This window comes from Heterocephalus glaber, unplaced genomic scaffold (genome assembly GCF_053883595.1).
Source record: "Heterocephalus glaber isolate CG9 unplaced genomic scaffold, H.glaber_assembly_v1.0 deba00000347, whole genome shotgun sequence".
Lineage (NCBI taxonomy): Eukaryota > Metazoa > Chordata > Mammalia > Rodentia > Bathyergidae > Heterocephalus > Heterocephalus glaber.
Genome location: NW_028258143.1, coordinates 16,734,952 through 16,757,692, shown reverse-complemented (window position 1 = coordinate 16,757,692; position 22,741 = coordinate 16,734,952). Strand labels below are relative to the sequence as shown.

The window sequence follows — 22,741 nt, the reverse complement described above, 5'->3', positions numbered from 1 at the left end:
AGTAGTCATAACAAAACATAAAAGCATACAAAGGACTCTATGGTTAATCATTATCCCTCATTGGATATTCATGTCCTGGAAGACTTTGGGTTTATGGAACATCTCCAAATAATACATCCCAAAATGATGTCACTAATGAGTCACTGATTAGGTAAATACTGTTATCTAATCTGAGTTCCAAAAGTATCTCATACTTCATATGCCTCCAGAACCCACATGTATCAGTCTTCAGTAGCTGCTCCTATTTTTCCATATTCTTCTTTGCTTTTGCTTCTAATATAAGCTTTTCATCTAATTGTCTTCATGAATCAATATAAGGTTCTCAAGTAATGATAGTCAGGAAGACAGTACTAAAATTTTAAGTGTCAGTTATAGGGGAGAGAAAAGTTCATGGTATAAGATTATATTAATTGTGAAAATAGGTGAAGAACTTTGATGCATACTGAATAATCCTGAGATAAAGGCCTGGACATCAACAAGTAAGTTAGACTCTTTTAATTCAAACTTCTTTACTAAAATTAAGTGCTTGGTTCTGCAATTTACTGAGTCTAGATTTTAACATTTAGTTTAATGTATTTTAATGAATTTGTATGTGATAATATTTAGTCTTAAAAAGAAAAAGGTCTTGGGCCAGGGATTTAGCTCAGTGATTTCGCCGCCTGCTGCGAAAGCGCAAGGACCTGAGTTTGATCCCCAGCACCAAAAAAAAAAAAAAAGGTCTCATTAATTCAATATAATCATCAAGGGCGTTTTTTGTGAGGTAGAGATAGTATACTTTGGCTTTTGAGTGTCTCCTAAATGTTTGCACAGCCTTGCATTACAAGTTTCGTCCTCAGATTGGCACTATTGGAAGCAGGTAAACATTCTAAGATGTGGGGCCTATGAAGGGCTTAGCTTACCAGGGGCATGACCTTGAAGGAGACTGTGGAAACCAGCCCGCTCAACTTTCTTTTTCATTTCCAAGTTCTGAGGTGACAGGGTTTGCTCTGCTCCACGTTGCCTGCCATGGCTGTCTCATAACAGGACCAAAGAAATGGAGCCAGCCGACCATGAATTCAGCCCTCCAAAATGGTGAGCCAAAATAAGCCTTGTCACTCACCATAAGTTGAAAATCTCAGGAAGTGGTTACAGAAATGAAAAGCTGACTAACACAAAAGGACACTTGTTTTTCTCTCTCAATGTTAAACTTAAGTGTTGAAGGAAAAAAATTGAAATATCAAGAGGAAAATCGTAAAAAGATCATTTAGGAAATAGTATCCCTATTTTCATCAAATGGAACATAAAGACAGAACAATGACAATAAAATCCATGATCATCTTACAGTTAATTCCTTCTGCAGAGACATCGAGAAAGCCTGTTGTGCCATGAAGATGCAGCTGGAGTACGAATGTGATGTGTCATCAACAGAAATGTCATCTCCACTTTGGCAGAAGATGCCACTTGGTTAACATGTAATTATTACTGACTAAAAATAGCCCTTGTTGCAATTATCTCAGCTTGCTGTATTTCTTTGGATGATTATGTTTCAACGTGGTGTTTGTGTGCAGTCAATGAGCATTTCCAAAGAGGTAAACACAAGCCATTGAATTGCCTTTTCCCTAGTTTCAGTGCAATTGCTATTTCTTCATTTGACTTGTAAGAAATGGCCAAAGAGGCAAAGGGTCTTACAGTCATGTAGGCTGGCTAAAATGAGAGGAGAAATGCATGGAGAAGTTCTTTATCCATCACTACCAATGAAATTCCCAAGTTCTTCCACTGCCTTCAAGAACCTTCCCATGAAAAATATTGGATCAATTAGTTTTGACATTAGAACTTAGAAATAATAAGTATAAATAATAAATATATAATAAAGAATAATGAATAAAGACATAATAATATACAAACATGGGCAAACTAAATAATGAAAACCTAATCAGTCATAGATAAGACTTGTTGAGAACTTCTATGGATTTGATGTATTTACCAAATAACTATTCAAACAGGCTCTAAGATATAAGCATATACTTAATATTACTCTTTCATTAGAAAGTGCTCTCCATAGGGTTTCCAGGAGTTCTCCTAAAGTCCTCATCCATCATGAGCTTAGAATGTAAGTGGTGTTTTAGAACTAATGGACGTTATAACTCATGGGCATTGCTCAAACCATATTCATACCCTCCTCTGCCCTCAACCCTCAAGGTAACAGCCATGCTTTCTTCATAACATTAGGTTCAGTAAGATCATAGTTCAGCTCATTATTTCACTTACTTGTAAATTAAAATGTGTTGAATTGCAAATGTGAGGCACAACTGAGGGGTGGTAGATAAAAAAAATTAATAAAATTCAAATTATTTTTTATGGAGCAAAGAAAATTTTAACAAGTTGTTACAAAAATAACTAATCTGTAAAAGAGCTACGAAGTTACTCTACTCACTATAAACTGAGACATCACATACATATGTGGTAGAAATTGAAAAACAGTAAAATGAGCCTGTGTGTGTGTGTATTAATTTTAAGAATACCTAACTGTAGGCATGAAGAAAGTTCGAGTTGTGAACATTTCTGTTGTTCTGAAATTTTAAAATATTTCATTAAATTCATAGGGATAAAGGTATCAAAAACACATATTTTTCACCAAAATAACCCAGAGTATCCTTGCTTGAAAGACAATTGGGGGAGAAGTTTAGATACAGTACCAGCTATGACAATTTGGTAAAAGAAAACAGAGGAAGGTACATTTAATTTCACTCTTAGAAGCTGACAAAGTTGTGTGCTTTGTATTTTTGCTTTGACTTTAGGCATTCTATGGACTCATTTTTCCAAGCTTTATCTTTAGTTTAAAAATAAAATAGGCCTTAAAATCTTTCTCATTGCCATAACTGTATCCCCCCTTCCATCCTTCCACTTCTCCCTCCCTTCCTTCCTTCCTTCCCCCTTCTCTCTTTCCTTCTAATATTGCAATTCTTTTTATTAGTGAAGAAGGAATATATATTCACTGAAACCCATATGCAGAATATAAAGCAAATATTCATTAATTTAAAATAACAAAATGCTTCCCAAAGTATGGTTGGCCTGTGAAGCAAATACCAATGGCTTCCTTTCCATAATGCTTTCAGCACTGAATATGAGCAAGTGGTTGTGAAAGCCACAATGTTTCAGTCCTCTGGGAGTTTACAGTTTGGTAGGGGAGAAAATAACATGTTTTATTTCAATATTGCATTTAGGATGTAGTAGATAGTTCACCAGTGATTCTATTGGAAATATAAAGAAACAGGTAAGCACAGCTAGTTGAATTGTCATGGACAGCCTTGATATATACATCCACACCCTGTCTGAATCCATCCTCTTCTGTTTCTCTACTGTTGTAACTCTGATGAGAATCACCATCATCTCTTGCCTCAAATACTGCCATCACACTCTAATAACCAGGTAGAGGCTTGTGCACTTAATCGCTGTGATATAATACAGATAGATTAATCTCTGGAAACATTAGACTTATATTAACACTTTCTGTCACATTTTGAATAAAATTGAAATTTTACCCCATGGCATAAAAGCCTCTAAATAAAGCAACACCTACCTACATTTTGACTATTCCAAAATGCCCTCTATATTTACTCAAGCTCTCCTTCAAATAAAGACCCTATTTTAGTCATAAGAGCATTTTTTTTTGTTGTTGTTGTTGTTGTTGTTGTTGTTGTTGTTGGGGATTGAACTTAGGACCTTGCACTTGGGAGGCAGGTGGTGGAACCACTGAGCTAAATCCTCGGCTCATAAGAGCCTTTTTTGCATTTGTTGATTTAATTACATCTCTTCTATCTCAGGATACAACCTTAATCCTGTCAGAATTTTCTAAGTATTTGTACATGTATGATGCACTCCATAATATGGCTAACAGGTCAATATTACTTTGTCATTTCCTCAGAGAACTCTTCCCCAACTCTCCATTGTGCATCAGTCTGTCTCCATCTGTTATATTTGGCTTATATCTAGATGTCCCCCAAAGCCTCGGGTGAGGCTTTTGGGGGTGGCTGGATCATGGGTGTGAGACTATATTAGTCAACCAATTGCTTTAGTATAGTTCTGGGTGTAGCTGGTGGGTTTACTGAAAAGGCAAGTCCCACCCTGGGTCTGGGTGGCATCAACCAATAGGCTTATAACTTGGATAGGAAAAAAAAGGAGGGGAAAGAAAAAGGAGGGCTTGTTGCCTGCTGCCTGCCCTGCCAACAGTCTTTTTCTTCTACCATTCTGCCCTGTCTTGGAGCCAGCCAACTACGGACTAAAACCTCTACAAACTGAGCTAAAATAGACTACCTTGTGGGTCTTTGGTATTGTGTCACAGTGAGGAGAAAAGTAACAAAGATGCCACCATCCCTCAGCCACCAACTTTTTCTTTTGTCATGGCACTTGTCAACATCTTATTCATTTGTTTATTGCCCTTAATTATTATGTGAACTCCAGATCATGTGGTTATGCCATCATACTTATTGCTAGACACTGAAAAAGGGCTTGTCTAGAAGAACCACAGTTATGTAGAACACTGTGGATACAATGGCGAGATTTAACAGGCACAGGGGAGCTAATTAAATTTGAATTTCACATAATCTATAAGGATTATTTTAATATAACCTGTCCCAAAATGCATGAGATATACTTCAACTGAAATATGAGAACCTTCATTGGAGTATGATGTAAACAAATAGATTTTCAAGAACATTTTAGGACAATCAGGGCTACTAAAAATCTAAAAATTGGTACTATGGAAATATTGTTAACTTGGTGAGATGTGATTTTAATGACTTGGTTAGGAGCACAATGTTTTAGTTATTTTTTCGAGATGTATGCTGAGGTATTTATAGGTAAAATATCATGATGACTATTAATCTTAAAAATTTCAAGAAGGTAAATAAAGCAACGTATTGAATTTTTCTTTGCAACCAACAAGTGTGAAAAGAGGAAGGAACCTTGGAGGACTCTCTTGATCCCTCCCTCATGTTTCCTTCCCGGACCTTCCATTGCTGAGTCAGCTGAAGGTGGGATTGAAACTCACAGCTGTGCAATGGACGGGGTGGGGAGGGTCAGCCTCACCCTCTCCCTCACAGAGGGCCAGGAGGAGGTCAAGGAAGGAATGAACAGACACAAAAGCAGTCCCAGGACCTGCAGACTTCTCATTACTCTCTTGCCTCTATTTCACTGCATGCTTGAAATTATATATATATAAATATTTTAATATTAATTTAATTTGAATACTAAAAAATTTTTTAAAAACTGGAACAGTAAAATGCAATTCATACATATTTAGTATATGAAAAATGAATGCATTGAAGGATGGAAGGATATGCCACTTTTCCATAAAGATTGTTTTGAGATCCTCTGCCATTTTCTTCCTGTCTAAAGTCAGGACATAAATTTGTAACAGTGTCCCTCTCCACTTTTCATATCAGAAGGACAGAAGTTCATTAGGCAACTCTGAGTCGTCTTCAGCTCAGGCAAGGAGAATGCACCACAGCAATCTAATGTACAAACCTTGCTAACCATCCTTATCTGCGTTAGTTTCTCCTGTACTTGTCTTTCTGCAACTAGCTGCTCATAGAACACAATGCTATTTTCTTTCACCTGGTCACTTCTCTGTAAAACTACTAACTATTCTTTGTTGAGGGACTAAGCTTATGCTTAGACTGTAAATGTCCACTTGAATTACTTACTGCTGAGTGGTCTCATCTGCAGGCATGGTGCATATGTTAACTTTTTAAAAAATTTTTCTTGTTAGTCATTCCTAAGTGTTACTTGCAGAGTCCCACTCAGTGAAGCTAAGATGGGTAGAGAAGGCATTTGCCCCCAGACTTTATCTTGTGACACAGATTACCTATTTTTTCTTGGGACAGAGGAAAAGAAGCAGCTTGCTTATTTTGTTTACTTGATCCTTTTAATTAATTGTATTTCAATTACTCTTGCATCTTTGTAAAGTTTATCTAATAAAATTAATTTCCTAGGGAATTTTCCATAATCACATCGTGGTATATAAATTGTCTACATGCTAATGATGTCACAGGATTAAAACAATTAAAATCAATTTAACAAATCTTAATAAATATTTAGCCCTACCTGTATGGTCAAATTTGCTCCTAGGTGGCAAAGAGTTTTATGATATCATTGCAGTTAAGTGACAATGTTCTTTACCAAATGGGAAAATGTGTATCATACATTATGTAACATAAATATACAGGTGTAAAGATTAAAACTTCTATTTATAATTATTTAAGATTATGTTTATGTTTCTTATACTTAATTTTTTTTTACATATCAAAGAAGAAAAAATTCTGAACGCTTATTTTTTTTGTTTGTTTATTCATTAAGTTTCTTGGTACATTCTAGGTATACAATACAATGACATTCACCATTGGGAATTTGTACCTTTGCGTGGTATATCTTGGTTCTTATTTTTTTCCCATTCCCCTGCCCTCCCTTCAACCCCTCCACCACTTCCCATTCCCCTAGGAATGCTTAGTTTTTGGGGGGTTAATATTAGAAGAAATAAGTAAAGCAATATTTTCAGCAAAATAGTCCTATATTGCTGAGAAATTACCTTAAATAACCTTTTCTAGCTAATGCAAGAAACACTGAAACAAAAAAGTAATCTATTTTAATACAGTGCATTCAAAATCATTTCTATTTAACAGATATAAATTATAGATCAAATTATTAAATAAGTTTTTAATATATATGAATTGGCAGAGTTATGCAAAATCTGCATGTTCACACACAATGGTGAGTAAAAATTAGGACAAGTTTTAGAAAGATTAATTTGATCAACTCCCAAATGGCAGAGGCCCAGTTAGAATTGTTTAAGCAAAACAAGGTTTCCAGGGTCATATAACTGGGTCGCCATTTATCCCATTTAAAATGCAGCATGGTTCTCTAATTAAAGGGCCTTGGAAATGACAACCCATTATCTTTGAACAGTAGCCATTCTCCTCGTTCCCACCCATGACATTTTGTTGTAGTTTCTTCTCTTCGGAACACTTTTCAAACATAGTGACAAATTTAAAAATGTCTGGGTGTTGTCTGAAGATGGCTTATCCAATGAAGAATACAACAAGGGCACTGCCCCCAAACCACTGGGAGAAGAGGAGGACCTGTAGCTGCCATATATTGTTCCAAAATGCCATTCCCTTCATCGCTTTTCTGTGCTCCTTTCATTTCTCTCATCACACCATTCCACCTATATTAACATTATCTGTGGATGGCTGCAACCAAGTGTGAGCACAAGGTGACTTTTTATTTTTTTAATCCAAATCAAGCCCTGCTTGGCAGTAAAATATATGTATTTACCTTACACCTCTTTTCCATTACAAGCAATTTACTGAGAGGAAACCTAGTATTATGAGCAAAACACAGACATCACATTGGAAAGGGCTCATTAGATCCAATGAGAGCTGATTGGTGAAGTTTGGATTCTGAATGTCATTCTGAATGAGCCGAGCTTTGTAAAAAAACATAGACTACTCCCTTGGTAATATTCTAAATGCCAGTCTTCCTAATCCTTAAAAGGCAGCCTGTAAAGTCACACCTTTCCTTCATACTGAGGACAAAACACTAGAATGCTTCTAGGTGTTCACATAGAAAAATTACACCTCATACTTTTGAATCACACAAATAGACTACCACCAATTCCCATCAGTTCTCAAAAATTTAGAATAAAACCATATGACAATAAAATAAGAAATTTCCTTAAAAAAGACTTTAGTCTGTATACAAACAAGCTGACAAATACGTATTGTTTAAGTTTTCCTGCCTGCTACGGCTCCACCAGCACATGATTTTAGCAAGATAGAAAATCCATCAGAATTTTTTTGATAATTATTTACCTTATAATTTTATGAGTTGTCTTAGCATTTTTTTCCCAGACTCTCTTGCTCTTTTGACTATACTCTCTGAACTCTTCAGATTTCTAATTTCGTCACATATTTTTGGCTCATTAATTTTCTACTTTTACATTCTATAGGAAGCAAGTTCTGCTAGTACAAAGCTTAGATCTCTAAATCCTCTTTCTAATCCCAATTACATTCTTATCCATTTCCCAAGTTTCTATGTAACATTTGTAGAAAAAGTGTGTAAATCCTCTTGTCCAGATCTCTGTCCAGGATAGCACAGGGAATGGACAGCATTAGCTTCACTTTGAGGCCCAGCTCAACTTCAACATGACATACAAGCAATGATCTTATATAACCTTCCTAGATGTCTGTGTTCTCATTTTGAGGAAAAGTAGTAATAGGTTTCTCTACCCTGTGGAATTATCCTAATAAACTAGCTAATTTACATCATTTTTACTGAGTGATATATGAGACATAGGCATTTAACAAGTATTTACTAAACAGTTTTATTTCTATTTTTCTGATGTTTTCTGCTTAGACCCTTCTCAGGTCCCTTTCCCTAATCTCTGTCATCAAGTAGCCTTCCTGTGGCTTCCAAGGGCTCCCTGTGCTGCTGTATCATAGCACTATTAAACTATGTTGCAATTGTCCATAGTACCTGCTATCCTAGTAACAGGAACTTTACACATCAACAACAATGTAGGCAATAAATATCTTATAGCATAAATTAAATAACTGGCATAAAATTGAAATAAAAGTCTAGGCTAGGATTTCAAGCCTGACATCAGCAAGTAGGCTTCATTCTCCATGCACCACACTCCCCTCAGTCGCATTGCTTAAATTACCAACTTCAGTGATAACTATATGTTTATTCTGCATGCTAGATTGTAAACTCCAGGGCTGGCCAGCTAATCTCATCTCTGATAAGGGTTCATGAACAACCTTTTTCTCTGGTCCAGTTGCTGAGTCAATAGTCAGTTACCATAAGTAATGGGTTCTGGCTGTTTGATAACCCCATGGAAAGCATGTGGGCCAATTATGAGTGCTTCATACTTGCTAAGAGTTTCATCCCACTGAGCTCAGAACAGAATCAATCTTACCTCTACAGTGAATGCAGGGCCCTGCACAATTACAAAGCCTTTTAATACTTATTGAAATCAAATAGGTTCTCTAAAGCCTGCGGAGATTTTCTTACCTCTGAAGGGTAAGGATTACCTTTCCATTCACTGTCTTAAGTAATACTCAGGAGTGAAAGAGGCAGCCAAACAAAATTGAAATTTCTGAAAGACTATCACCAGAAATCAGATATCCATATTTTCACACCCCAAAGAAGTTTCTGTACTCCATCTTTTTCTTCCTTTCGTCCACAGTTTTTTTCCTTCATTCTTTTTCAGTTGCTCTTATATAATTCATGTTGAAAATAGAATTTTTCTACTTTTAACTGTACTCTTACACAATATATTGGGCCGGGGATTTAGCTCAGTGGTTCCAATGCTTGCCTTGCAAGCGCAAGGTCCCGAGTTTGATCCCCGGTACAAAAAAAAAAAAAAAAAATGTAATAACTGACAAAACTGCAAATATTAATGAAATGTACAAAATGAAAGACATAAATGAATTTTCTTTGTAAATGCATGATTATTTTCAAGAAGACTGAAATGCTATTTAAATTACATTAGCTCTCTTTCTCTTTCTATATATATGGAAAAGAGGTGCAAAGTAAATATACTTGTCTATCCCTCCATAATATGAAGATATTTATGACATTATCAGTACATTATTTAACTCCTCCAATATTTGGCTTATTTAGGTGTTCATTCTTATTAGGATAAAAATATTTCCCTATATTCAATTACCATTGTCAGTAGACTAAACCAAAATATGTACACATCTGAAAATATTTCTCAAAATATTTGAATATTTAATACTTTTTCAGTGTTAGGTTTGCATTCTTATTAAGACTAGACCTGTGCTAAAGACAAATAATATTTGTCTTTATTAGAATATATTATTTTAATAATTTTGAATGTGTTTTTGCTGCAAGAAAATCAAAGCAACTTTGAAAAGGATAAAACAACTCATGGCATTTTAAATCCTTATGGGGAAGAAAAGTACTGAAAATTCAAAATTTGTGTTGAGAATCAATTATTTCTAAATGGTGCTTCATAAAAATCTTCTGGTTTGTGTATTTTAATGAATATCCCAACTTTGTAGATTTTTAAATCATTTTTTAAATAAGCTGCAAATATTTTAATGTATTTATATGAAATATGACTTTTTCCATCTAGTAGTAATATAATCAGATTACAGGGAAAGTATTTGATTATTCTATTCCTATTACAGGGAACTATCTATCTTGAAAACCTAAATAAAAATTTTAAATGTACCCAATGGCAACATTACGAAAGTAAAAGTTATAGAATAAGTTAACTATACAAGCTGTCAAATTTTATGGAAAATGACAGTAAAAAGGCTCACGTGAACCTGAAGATTGGGATAAAGTAAAAGGAGTGGACATTGTTATATTACTTTCAGCCAATTTTTAAACTTTTAATTTTAAAAACAAAATTTGTTTTTTCAAAAGCAAAGGACATCATAACTCTTAAGGTAAAAATATGGGCATTTGTTTTTCTGACTGGTCTAAGGTAACGAATTTCAGAAACTCAAATTCCCATGGTTTGCCTATCTCATCAGTTCTGTTAATGTTAGTTCTGGGACCAGCTGCATTGTCTGAGACAGAGTTGCAAGTTCTCACACCCTCTGCAGACTTACTCAGTTGGCATCTCTGAAAAAAGGTCCAGCAATTTATGCTAAGCAAGCCCGCCAGGTGATTCGATTGTGTGCTAAAATTTGACTTATCTTGTATTTTCTAACATGTATGTTCATAATTAGTGAAATAGATGAAGGAATCTAGGACACCCATTTCTTGTTAAAAATTCTCTCCTTTTTAAAATCTATGTCCCATTTTACAAACTACGTAATCCAGGAATTACAACTTCACTTTCCAATGCCACCTTTGTTTACAAAGGGTAAAAATGGGATCAATGCACCAGTTGTTGACACTGCGCAGCTTCTGCTCAGCATTCATTCTGTTTTTAGTAGACCTTTACATATTTTCTCTTTCTCTACAGGTCCTCAAACATGTTCTACAACCTTCAAGATCAAGCTTTCAATTGTTCATGGATTCACTCCATCCTAGTATGAATAATTATTGTGAACATTCCTTGACATTTTCTAAGTCATCAGGGTACACAAATGACTGATCTTGAAGTAGATATGGATTTCAAAGGGTAAGTGTTAGCAAGTCTATAAACAAGCTCTCAATTTTCCTGTCATGTAGAATAGATTAAACAAGAAATATGGTCACAAGACTAAGTCTGATGGGAGATTTCAGTTTCATGTATTCACTTTTCTCAATTGAATGTTTTTTTCCCTCACCAAGAAATATTATTAAAACCAGTTGAACATAAGACTGTTCTGGTTGAAGAAGAATATAAGGAAAACTTTTCAAGTGTCCCTTTTTTCCCAGCTGTAGAGACACATTTTGAATCCCAAGTTTTGCACAATGAAGTCTGAAAATATTGACCTCTAACATTTTCTCTTGTAAGTCTCTGTGTGTATTACAGATGAATTTACAAAGATTACCAGGAACAGAAAGGGTTTTGCTTGGAAAGAATGATCAGTTATAAATTGGATAAAAGAAGAGAGAAAGAGGAAATTTCTCCTCTATTATCTTCGGGCCCAGGAAATGACACCAGAAGCTATGGCTCTTTGACAATCTGAAATGAAGCAGCAGTCTCTACATCTCTCTGATCTTCCCTTCCCCAGTCTTTCAATCCATTGTTCTCAAGCACAGGAAAGGGCCTTCCCTAAAGGTCCTTCTCTAGATAGGATAAAACAAACTGGAACACAATTGTTGTCAAACTTCTCACTGAAATTTATTTTAATAACTATGTATATTTTATTAGTACAGATTTGCAGCAAATGTTATATTTGCCCTGTACATAACACATCATAAAAAATCCCAAATGTTGGAGAGGTTGTGGGGAAAAAGGAAACCTTCTTCATTATTGGTAGGAATGTACACTAGTATAACCATTAAGGAGTAGGGAGATTCCTAAAACAACTAAAAGTAGAAATTCTATTTGACCCAACTATTCCCCTTCTTGAAAGAATTAATCATACTACAGTAATACATGTATGCCTGTCTTTATAGCAGTACAATTTATACAATTTAAAATATCTAACCTTGGAAACAACCTATATGTTCACCAGCAGGTGAATAGATAAAAAAGTGAAGTTTATGCACAGTGGAGTACTATTCTGCCATAAAGAAGGATACACTTGAGGTATTTTTGGTGTATGGATGCACCTTGATCCTATAATGTTTAGTGAAATAAATCACACTCACAAGTTTAAGTATCCCTTGGCTTCTTTTATGTTAGAAACCCAAAATATAAATGAAGAGCAAAAATAATGATCGATAATAAGGAAGCAAATGTTCCATTTCAAGTGGAAAGGGAAACGAGAGATGGAGGGAGGAGGGAAAGAAAGGGAAGGGATTAAAATAGAGACAGAATCTTTTCACATAAATTTTATTCACCAAAGAAGATCAAACTCATATCACAAAAGAGATTGAGAATTAAAAAATCTATCTCCCATACAGACATTGTCATAGGCTACTGTCCATACTCCAGGTGCATTCTGTCCTTAAAAATCTTTTACTTCCCCTCCGAGTAGCCAATAGCTACTCAATATATGATTGGATCTTTTATTTTGGTTTAGAGCAGAACAACTCAAAAAGCAAAATCTTGGAAATGACCCTTATCACATCACCAAATGAATGGATTTTAAAAACTGGTATTTATATATAGTGGAGTACTATTCTGCCATGAAAAAGGAGTCATTTGTGAGAAAATGGATGAAGCTTGAGACCAAATGTTAAGTGAAATAAATCTGGCACACAAACTTAAATATTATGTGAATCCTCTTATATATGACACCCCAAAGATAAATAAATTAAAGAATAAAATAAAAGACAGATACTAGCAAACAGAGAGATCCATCTTTTGGAAAAGAGAAAGAGACCAAGAGAAGAAGGGGAGGGGTTGGTTGAGTGGTGAAAAAAAATAATGAAGACATGTAGGTACACACATTACAAATATAATCATTGCGTACTGCAAACATGCTCTCATAATACAAAATAGGGGGCAAAATTAAATTGCTAGTAGCACCCCAATCAAATCCTGTCTCCATTAAATATGTATTTAACCCTAAATCCTCTGGCCCCACTCTGGGTTTCAGATTTTGCTTACTTTCCCTGGACATGTGCACAATTATCAAATCGAATGCCTTTTTTCCTGTTAACCTGTCTAATGCCATACATACATTGTTGCCATATTAACCTTCCCTTTTGCCATAACTACACTAACTTGTGTCAGCACACTCAATGTCCTAACTTTCAGAGAAAAAAATTTAAACTTCCCTACAAGTAGAACCTCACTTGGGCTCCGTCTTTACTTTTCAAGTCCATACTGTTTCCTTAGCCTGGAATGCACTCTCCCTGTCCTTTATACATTGAAAAATATACATGAACTCCTGGGAATCTTAGAACACTCTGATTCCATTGTTAGGGATACACCACAAAAAGCCTGTCTTTTTCACAGCCATATATTTGTCTTGAACAGATTTCTGACACAAAATAACAACTAAGTATTTCATTTGAATTATTTACCTACAGTTTCTATCCCGCTCTTCAGTCAAGCTATAATCCCATATCTATCTTGTTTAAAATTTTATAATTCTATCACCAAATACAGATATAGCATAGAATGCAATTAATGATAGCCAATAAATGTATATTCAATACATTTATCTTTAATCCAAAGTACAGAAGAAAATAGGCAAATACTCATGTTAATTGTTTTAGGAGTGATGATAAATATTTAGCTGTACTTGAAAATAGTGGTTTTTTATCACAATAATTCACCGATCAACTTTTTGCTTTATGATAAATGTGTAGATTTCTTTAAAAAGTATTCTTGGTTTTGGAAATAACTCTGAGAATATTCTTTCTCACCAACAACTTCTATTAACTTAGCTAATTATATTGTCAACCTAATAAACCTATATTTTAAAATGTTTGGATTACAGTCTAATTTTTTTCTGTTATATATTGAAATATGAATTTTCAGTATTTGAAATATTTCCATTAGGCATGCAATCAGTTCTGAAAAACCATTTCTCTGAAAGGCAGACTTCTGCTAATATATGTAGAATCTATGCTTTAAACTAACTGAAAAAAATTAATGAAAATAGGTTAGAAACATACAGTAAGATTACCATATAATGGCAGTTTTCTATATCCCATAAATTTCAATGATGGCAACAAATTTTATGTAAAGAAAATACTTTAAAGTACTTCCAGTAAATGAAAAAATAAATAACAATAATCCTGTGAAAATTCATGACAATGTACAGCTATTCTATGAAATTGTAATATTGCATGAAATCTTATTCACATGTCTACTTATGCATGAAAAATGCTAGAATGAGTGCACTCTAATCTATTAATAACTGTATTTCTACAAATTAATATTTTTCAATTTTTTGATCAAACTAAACTCAAAGTAGTGATTTAAGTACTGCAATAAAAATAGGACCCAGAGATAATTAATGATAAGTATAAAATAATAAAGCATTTCAAATATTTGGAATATGTAATAAGTTTAACAATCATGATGGATACTTTGAGAGAAAACTAAAATAGCACTGAACTTTTTATTGTAGCTACTGCATTTACTACAATTGTTAACATACACTACATTCTCTGCATTCTCTGATTCCTCATTGACCATGTTCATCATGATTTCCATTTTGTGCTGCCTGGAGCCCTGGAGATTTCACAACATCCCCAGGGACTGAGAGGAAGGAAGAAGAGGAACAAGGGTCACTCAAGCCTGCCTGCCTCCTGACAAAGGTTCAGTTAGAGGAACTATCCTCTACCTTTCCATCTTTTGTCTTTCTTTCTTTGGGGTTTTGCTACACTCCTATTACAAGAAGAGACAGAGAGCCAACAGTGTAATGTGCTCAAGGAAAACTGCCAGAATTATTAAGATCATTAATGTAAAGGTTAAAAGAAAGATGTTGAACTTGCTGATAACTTCCAACTATGGAATGTCCTTTTGAGTAAGCAACTTTCCCAAATTTCACACCAGATGGAGGCATAACTGTGATAATATTTGTGTGTATGTGTGATTGTTTAATTTCTAAATTATTTTAGGAAATTCTAAAATTCACAGTTTCACTCATGATATCCCCCAAAGACATCAAGTTCTAGAAAAAATCCTAGTACATAGGTAGGGCTTGGGAAGATGATGATAAGATCAGATACTGTGAAATGTGTAGTACCTACAAATAAAGAAGTATAGGTTTTGGCAAAATCAAGATGAATATGCCTAAAAGAGGATTATTAGAAATACAATGTAATTTTTCTTTTACTTTTGATTTTAACTGATACCTAAAAGCATAAAGCTATACATATTAACGAGGTACCACAAAATGTTCAATAATTGCAATGCATTGTACAGTGTTTACATCAGGTTAATATAATGTTACTTTTCATATACACTATCTTAGTACTGAAGCACTTAGAACTGGATACATGGGAAAAGACACAATAGCAATTCTGATAAAAATACACCAGCCAAATCGGATTAGAACCAAGGAATATATTAGGAACTATGCAGTGTCACCTATCCTGTATCTACAGTCACTAGAAGACTCAACAATGTCCAGATCAATAAACACTGAATCTAGATAGACAATCCTTCATCCAAATAAACACAGGAAAAATAAATCTATGTTTATGCCAGAACAAAACACAACACCATACTGAAGTCTCTCAGAGAAAGATACAGTCAAGCGATAATGATTTATTTGTAAAAGATTAGATATTTTTCCAAAAAATAAAGGAGCTCAAACATCTACTAATTTAAAAACACATATAACAATGTATGTTGTATATAATCAAAGCATATAATAAAGGAAAAAAATTGGAGATTAAAATTACTACAGAATAAAGTATAGAAACAGACTACAGGTAAGGTCTTCAAGGAACTAAACTTTCAATAGCAGTACTGAAGGTATTTTTGGTAGATGAAGATAGAATTGATGCTAGAAAAGAAAAAGGAACTAAGTAATGCAAGATAAATTTGGAAAGCTTTCAGAAAACGCTGGTTAGAGAGAAGAGATTAAAAAATATATTACAAGATGATAGATCCAAAGGCTGAGACAAAAGTCACCTTAAACTTCTAGGTATCTTTGGGGAAGAATGCAGAATAATTGTATTATTAAAATGTCACCTCTTTGCAAAATCCCAGGCATTGACTACCAATCACTGTTGGTTTATTTTTTCTTTTAGAATTAACAAAAATTAATAAGCTTAAATCAAAAACTTCAACTATAGAAAGTCAAGAAGTCTAGTCATATATTAATACTAATTTATAACAAAAATAAAAAGTAATGTGATTTTTAAACCTACTTCTATCTCAGACTTTATGACCATGAAAAACTACTGTTAACTAAAGATTCATGTCCTTTAATTCTAAATCAGACTTTGGGGGAATACATACGGTTAGCAGCAGTTAGAGCATATGGATCTAATTGAGTTCAAATAAAATTTATTGAGTACCTAAAATGTGCCAGGAACTGGGATAAACATTATCAAAGTAAAACTAAATTAGACTTTCACCTTCAAATACCTTACTGCAAAAAGAAAATACTCTTTCAAACCCTTTCCAGGTTTGACTGTCTGGGATTGCCATTTTATAGAGAGGTTTAGAAAAATCAAGAAGAAAAAAAAAGTGGCTTCATATAAAGTAATCTAGACTTAAAATTAAAAAAGAAAAGAAATTTCTTAGCATGGAAAGTCTGGGTGTTCAGAAGAAAATAGTTTGTTCTCAGTCATTCCTGTATTTTCTGCCTGATGACATGGACCATCCTTGCCTCTTGTCTGCAACCTCTTTCAGTTCCTGCCATCCAGGATGGCTCTAAGCACTTCCCTTTGTGAGGGAATTACTCCTCATTTAAACACCTCCATGTTTACACTTCAAAATGGAAATTCAGATAGTGGTGAACTGCAACAAAATCCCTCTGGCCCACTGGACACAGGTTACCTCAGACAGCCTCCTGGATGTTCACACAGTCTGTCCAGTTCCAGGTATTATGTTTACTTGAAGGATTTCTATGACAGATAAATATTTCAGGGACCAAAGCATGAATAAATATTTCTAGTTCTTAGAACTTTCCTTGACAATTGAAGAAGAATAATATTAGTCTTTCTAGAGTGATGTAACTTGATACTGGATTTGCTCACCTGTAACCACACTGTATTCTGTGACAAGGTGGGTCATAACACCTCGATTGTTTTTCTGTTGAACTAAAACACATTGAAGGACTTTTTCTTTTAATGTGTAAAACAAAAATAACATTATCTATTATTTATATTTTATTTAAAACTGTAAAGAAACATATTGCTTGACATTTTTTTCTATTTTCAAAATAAAATTAGGGTTTTTGCACGAAAGTACTAATTCAGTTCATTTCCTGAAATAGCCATCAAACTATATGCTAGACATTATCTGATACTGGAGATGAGAGATAGAAACAGACTTGTCTTTGCTCTGCATAAACCCAGGCTAGGAGAGCAGCTCAAAGTATGGAAGTGCACAAAAATCAGGGAGGAAACATTTTGGAGGAAACATTTTTGAGAAAACAAAGATGGCTGGGAAAGTCATGATGGACTATGGAAAAGACTTGGTATTTTATGAGGAAAAATAGGAATTTGTTTTTAGTAGGGAAAATACATTCCAAGCAAAATTGGCATAATGTGAAAAAGATATTTTTGGAGGTAAAAATCCATTTGTGCAGAACAAGCAACAGGGTATTCTCCTTCCACGGTTTGAGGATTGTCCCTGGAATGTCAAGCGTTGGAGTGTAGATTTTGTTGGGCACTGACATTATATACTGGCCTGTGAACAAAAACAAGGCTTTGAAGATCATTTGTTAAGTTATAGTATCCTTAAACAATAATAATTCTAGCACAGTCAGAGGTGTGCTCTAGTCCCCAAAAGGAAGGGCACAGTTGAGATTTCAAAGAATCTAAGAAACAAGGAGATTCCACACAGGTGACTGGGCACAGTTGGCCAAAACAAAACAAACCTACTTTCTACCCAATGCCTTTTTTCTATCCATGTTTTATCTACCGAAAGCTTTTAAAAATATTTTAATCCTCTAACATTTAATCTGAAGTATCCACTACTTTACAATGTGCTAGATAAGTGAGCCCAGGGAATTTACTGAACTCTCTCAGCTTCGTTTGATCTATTGTAAAGTGAAGATGATAAAAGTAATTCCATAGGTTGCTGTGAGGATTAAATAAGGTTGTTAGCCCAACCTTATTGGGCCATTGCCTGGCACACTTTCAATACCAAATAAACAACTACCTGATTGCTACTGTAGTGATCACTCTGATGCTCAGACAAAGGTATTACATACAAAGACCAGTTGATTTGTCCAAAGTCGTGGAATCTAATGAAGCAAAAATAAATACTTATTCAATAAAAATAGAGACAAATTTTTAAAGTATTTGAAGTATTTTTGTGTGCTTTCATATTTACAATGACTTTAGAAGAGAAGCAGAATAAAAAATTATCCTCCCAGTCTAATAACTGAATACATGACCACTTAGACAAGGCAAGTGTCTCATCCACAGTGCCAAACAGACACTGCATTAAGCTCTGATTTCTGGAGTCCTAACTCTCCCTATTTAGGCAGCTATCTCACCACACTGGTGATTAGTTGGGCCTTAGAAAACCACACAGTTGAATGGTCCAAAAAAATGAGATACCATTTAATTTTATGCATGAGCAGAATATGCAACCACTCCGCTCCAAAAATTCTTACTTTCCTAAATAAATGATTACATGTTTTTATGTTTTTTGGATACAAGAGAATCTTGGGGGACTTAGAAGCTAAGGAATACATCATGGAAACAAAATACCGGTAAAGGCTGAAAATCAAGTGAAAATTTAAACTCCAAGGAAAGAGGGAGTACCATGTACACATGCACTAATTATTATATAGATTTTCATCACTTACAAATTGAATATCATCAGAGCAATAATGTGCAAACTGCCTGTGTTAGATGCTGTTTGCAAGCATATTTGCTGTTTGCAAGTTGAGTATACAACGCTCATAATCAAAGCCCAAGGCCATTAAAGCTGAGTACTGACAACACAATGAAGTATGCCAAGATGTTACCAACTAAAACTACAAAATGAGATCAGCTTTTAAATGACTTTTCAACAACTCATTATAGTGAGCCAAAGAGAGAGAAAAGACCTTTATATCTCATACCAGAGTTTTTTTCTGTGTGGATGAGAAAGAGAGAAATTTCTGTGAAAGTTGATATCATTCCCTAGAAAGAGTCTTTAACCAATGTACTTACTGGTTTCTTAAAGCAAAGAAATATGACAAAGCAGTTCAAGTTGATCCTTTAAGTGCATGGAGAGGTAAAACAATAAAATCTTAGAATTTAAGTTGGATATGGAATCTTCAATTTAATACAAATTATATAAATCCCATTGACATGTCCTTAGCACATGACCATCCAACCTACACAAAATATTAGTGGGGATAGAGAATGCACTGTTTCCTCCTGCAGCCTAACCAAAAGCTTAAAAATTCATGTGTCAGATATGTCTTGATTTGATTGGTCAGATATCAATAAGTAATGACTTCAATTTTAATTAATTCTAAAGTTTACATGATAAATCAAATTGCCTACTACAGGATGGCCTTTCATATCTGATCTTGAGTCTGATTACATCTCTATTTATTTCTGCAAGTCTGACTTTGATCAATCATATTTCAAGGATTATAATCTGTAAGCTTATTCCCTTTCCTTCCTACACTCTTTTTTGTTTTTTGTTTTCTTGGGATTTTTTTTTGGTACCAGGGATTGAACTCAGGACCTTGTGCTTGCCAGGCAGGCGGCAGAACCACTGAACTAAATTCCAGCCCCACCTTCCTACACTCTTAATTATAGACCGTATCATTTATAATTAGCACAATTCTAGAAGTTACTTCTGATCAACATAGAACCTTCCTCTTGATTACATCTCTAATAATTGCTGTATTTTTTCTTTTCAATTTTTTCTTTTAAACTTTCAAATCCATTTGACACTTTCATTTACATCCCTGAATGAAACAGCATTCAAGAAGTTGGAGATAAATATGCTATATAATACAAACTATGGTTAATGTTTGGAAGTTGAGTACATAACTCTCATAATGAGTGCCCAAGTTCATTAAAGTTCACATGAATATTGACAGCACAACAAAGTATACCAAGAGGTTACCAACTAAAACTAAAAAATGAGATCTGTTTAAATTTAGAAACATAGTAAAAGACACATTGCCATTAATCCTTCTCAAAATACTCCCCTTGTTTTGAAAATGCTTATCCATCATTGCTACTAATTTCCATTTCTTGGAGTATGTTTTTTTTTTTTTCAGTGTCTTTATTTACACTGTAGTAACTGCCTCAATGCCCTCATCTAAAATGTTTACATTTCATGGTGATCTTGTCTTTGAGGAAGAACCAGAAGATGGATAATAATGTTCCTATGAGGATTCTCTTCTGTTGGTTGGTATCTGACAACAGCATTCACCACACTTTTATCACATCTTGAAAATGCACTCATGAAAAAAGACTTCTAGAACTGCCTCAGAAAGTGGCAAGGATGGGTTATGTGTTCAAAGAGAGGGACAGTTCTTTGAGAAACATAATGGCAATTGGAATTTTAGTGTAATTTTTTTAAGTTTAAACATTCACTGTATATTTCAATCACAGTATGCGCATAGGAACCCATTATATTATAATGAACTCACTTTTATGTGTGACAGAAAAAAATTCATAAAAAATTACCATGAGCAGAATATTCCCTCGTCATACTTTATGTACTTTGCTAAACATTCAATTTTCATTTGAAATAAGAGATAATTAATAATTGGGCAAAAGATTTAGCTCACTGGTGCCGTGCCTGCCTCACAAGTGCAAGGTCCTGAGTTTGATCCCTGGTACCAAAAAATAAAAAGAGATAATTAATATTTAATTCATAGACACATATGTTGGGTTATAAAGACATTAAGCCTTGAGTGATATAAAAACAGGGTTTTAATCTTATTTAATATTATAAATTATATTGTCATTTTAATCCACGTACTTAGCAAGTATTTTAGGAGATGAAAGAGTAGAGTCAAGTTTTATAAATAATAGCAAAGAGCTATATGATACTCATAGCTCTACTACTAATAATAGAAGTTCCAAGTGATGTAGAAGTAAAAAGTAGAAGTAAGAAAATAAGCAAACCACTGCCACACGGTGATTTGCTTTAGACCCATCCCAGCTACAACATCTTGATTTGGATAATCTCAAAATAAAAAAACTGGAAAGACCGCATGTGTTGTCTTAATTACTTTTCTCATTGTTGGGACAAAGTATCCCACACAAAAATTAAAGGAAGAAAGTTTTATTTTAGTTCACAGTTTGTAGAGGTTTCAGTCCATAGTCAGTTGGCTCCAAGGCAGGGTGCTGTGGCAGAGGCGAATGGTAGAGGAGGAACAGTCCCTGGCATGGCAGGAAGAAGGCAGGAAGAAGTGAGCATGCTTTCCTTCTCTCCTTTTATATCCCATTCAGGCTACAATCCTCTTGGTAAGTGACGCCCACATCCAGGGTGGGGCTTCTGTCTTCAGTAAATCCATTAGGTTGCACCCAGAACTATACACTAATCCAGTCAGTAGTAGTGGGGATTGAACTCAGAACCTTCACTGAGCTACATACCAAGCAATTTTTGTTTGTTTGTTTGCTTGTTTTTTGGTTTATTGAGACATGATTTCATGACTAGCTCAGGCTGGTCTCAAACTTGCAAGCCTTCTGACTCAGCTTCCCAGAGTGCTGGGATGACAGTGTGCATCTGAGATGACAGTGTGCATCAGTACGGCTGGCTCTTTTTTTTTTTTGGAAAAAAAGAAGCATGGCTATAGTGATTAAAGGTCCTTTTCTATTCTTCACCACTTACCATCTTTTTTGTTGGCATTTCAAAATGGGTGACAGGACTTCCACTTTAATATACTAGCGACAATATTATAGCTTCAGTTTTTGCATTCCTCCAGTACAGAAACAACAGTATTTCACTTTCGGTAATTTTAAAAGTATACAGTACAGAAAGGAAGTAGATTTAGATCTGCTAGATCTAATAGTCTCTGCACATTCACTAGCACACATGAAACCAAACTACTGTGAAGAAGAAGAGAGAACATTTTGATTGCCTTGAAATGACTTACCATGGAAAATAATGAAAAACTATTGTTTCTAGCAATTTTTCCAACTAATAAATTTTTGGGAAGTACTTACATGCTTAGTGCTTAGTAAATCTTTACTCGGTATAAACTAGTGGGGTGAAATATTTGACTCTATCATATCTAAAGTTCTCAAGGTCCCATTCAAATTGACAAGATGATCAATCAGATTAGGTAGAACTAGACCTTCAGAAAGAAATGTGTACACACATACACACCCACATACACACCCATGGACACACACAGGAAAACATGCCTAAAATCAAGCAAGTTGAACTAAAAGATTAATATGAGATTTTGTATTAAATGTGCTTTTTATTATGTCAAGTTGCAAAGACTTCTTTCCTTTTTTAAGATTGCACAGTGTTATAAAATAATTAGTTTTATGATATAAAATGATTAGTTTTTCTCCAGATCATCTAATTATTTTAGTAAAATTGAAATATTCTAATGTGATTACAATAGTA

At 34.4% G+C, this 22,741-nt stretch overlaps 1 protein-coding gene and 1 long non-coding RNA gene across 9 annotated transcripts in view; one reads left to right on the top strand and one right to left on the bottom strand.

Annotated features, from left to right (window-relative positions):
• The window catches only part of Dpp10 (dipeptidyl peptidase like 10), a 1,332,172-nt gene that overhangs the window by 444,039 nt on the left and 865,392 nt on the right, over nucleotides 1-22,741 (bottom strand). The window lies entirely within an intron of this gene.
• Nucleotides 181-22,687, top strand: LOC106010444 (uncharacterized). 5 transcript variants are annotated; one of them, XR_015446104.1, is made up of 5 exons: nucleotides 181-479; nucleotides 965-1,071; nucleotides 1,340-1,451; nucleotides 10,982-11,140; nucleotides 14,640-22,687. It is a non-coding gene; the product is annotated as an uncharacterized LOC106010444 (long non-coding RNA). The 5 variants fall into 5 exon arrangements; XR_002386341.2 differs by lacking the exon at nucleotides 14,640-22,687 and adding an exon at nucleotides 11,477-13,998; XR_002386340.2 differs by lacking the exon at nucleotides 14,640-22,687 and adding an exon at nucleotides 11,459-13,998.